The following is a 1,780-nucleotide window of genomic DNA, read 5'->3' on the forward strand; positions in this document are numbered from 1 at the left end:
GTGAGCATTCTTCCCCTTGAGCCACAGCACCACTTCTGGTTTTCTAGTGGTTTATTGGAGATAAGCCTGCCTGGGCTGGCTTTGAACCTTGATCCTCAGCTCTCAGCCTCCTGAGTAGCTAGGATTACAGGTGTGAGCCACCAGCAACTGGCTATTTATTATTTTTTGTGTGTGCCAGTCCTGGGGCTTGAACTCTGAGCCTGAACACTGTCCATGAACTTTTGTGCTCCAGGCCAGTGCTCTACCACTTGAGTCACAGCTCTACTTCAGGCTTTTTGGTGGTTAATGGAGATATAAGAATCTCTTGGGGGGCTGGGAAGGTGGCTCAGTGGTAGAGCACTTGCCTTGCATGCATAAGGCACTGGGTTCGATTCCTCAGCACCACATAAGCAAAAAGAAAAAAGCCAGAAATGGCGCTCTGGCTCAAGTGGTAGAGCGCTAGCCTTGAGCTGAAGAGCTGAGGGACAGCGCCCAGGCCCAGAGTTCAGGCCCCACCACGGACCCAAAAACAAAACAAAACAAAACAAAAAAGAATCTCTTGGGGATCCTTTTCCAGTTCATAAGCGTAATAAGCGTGATGATTGGGTTCTCACACACTTGAGTGATATGTGCCTCTCTCTAAACGTTGTTACAACTTGGGCACATTACCTGTCTGACGTGAAAAAAAAAAAAAAAAAAGAATCTCTTGGAAGCTGGGTGCCTGTGGTTCATGCCAGTAATCTTATCTACTCAGGGGGCTGAGTTCTGAGGATCATGGTTTAAAGCCAGCCTTGCAGAAAAGTCTGTGAGACTCTTATCTCCAATTAACCACCAGAAAACCAGAAGTGGCGCTGTGGCTTAAGTGGTAAGAGTGCTTACCTTGAGCTGAAGAGCTGAGGGACAGCACCCAGGCCCAGAGTTCAGGACCCATGACCAGCCAAAAAAAAAAAGAAAGAAAGAAACAAAAGAGGGCTTGGAAGGTGTTTCAGTGGTAGAGTGCTTGCCTTCCATGCATGAGGCCCTGGATTCCATTCCTCAGGACCACATAAACAGAAAAAAATGGAAGTGGCGCCATGGCTCAAGCGGTAGAGCGTTAGTCTTGAGCTGAAGAGCTGAGGGACAGCACCCAGGCCCAGAGTTCAAGCCCGATGACTGACAAAAAAAAAAAAAAAGAAAAAAAAGAAAAAAGAAAGAAAAGAATTTCATGGACTTTCCTGTCCAGGCTGTCTCTTAACTGCAATCTTCAGGGGCTGGGAAGGTGGTTTAGTGGTACAGTGCTTGCCTCGCATGCATGAGGCCTTGGGTCAATTCCTCAGCACCACATAAGCGGAAAAAAGCTGGGAGTGGCACTGTGGCTCAAGTGGTAGAACACTAGCCTTGAGCTGAAGAGCTGAGGGACAGTGCCCAGGCCCAGAGTTCAGACCACAGGACTGGAAAAAAAAAACAACAAAAACTGCAATCTTCAGATCTGACTCAAGTAGCTGGGATTATAGACATGAGTAACTGGTGTCAGCTTGTTTTTCTTTTCTTTTTTTCCCTCCTTCTTTCTTTCTTTTTTATTGTTCATTTTTAAAGTCAGGGTCCTGGGATAGGGATGTGGCTCAAGTGGTAGAGCTCTTGTTTAACAAGCAAGAGGCTCTGAGTTTAATTCAAAGTACCATAAATAAATGAATAATTAAACAAATAGCCTAGAGTCTTTTGTCCTATTCATTGAGTGGGACTTGCCGTGTAGCTCAGGTTGCTCTGGAACTTGCCATCCTCCTCAGCCTCCTGAGGAATTACTAGCAAGTACCACTATGCC

General features: G+C 46.3%; 1 pseudogene; it reads left to right on the top strand.

The window, feature by feature from the left end:
- The first annotated feature begins 544 nt into the window (after positions 1–544).
- On the top strand, positions 545–658 carry LOC138831200 (small nucleolar RNA U13; annotated as a pseudogene).
- The last annotated feature ends 1,122 nt before the right edge of the window (positions 659–1,780 follow it).

Source organism: Dipodomys merriami, unplaced genomic scaffold (assembly GCF_024711535.1).
Source record: "Dipodomys merriami isolate MVZ:Mamm:240054 unplaced genomic scaffold, mDipMer1.0.p SCAF_19, whole genome shotgun sequence".
NCBI classification, from domain to species: Eukaryota; Metazoa; Chordata; class Mammalia; order Rodentia; family Heteromyidae; genus Dipodomys; species Dipodomys merriami.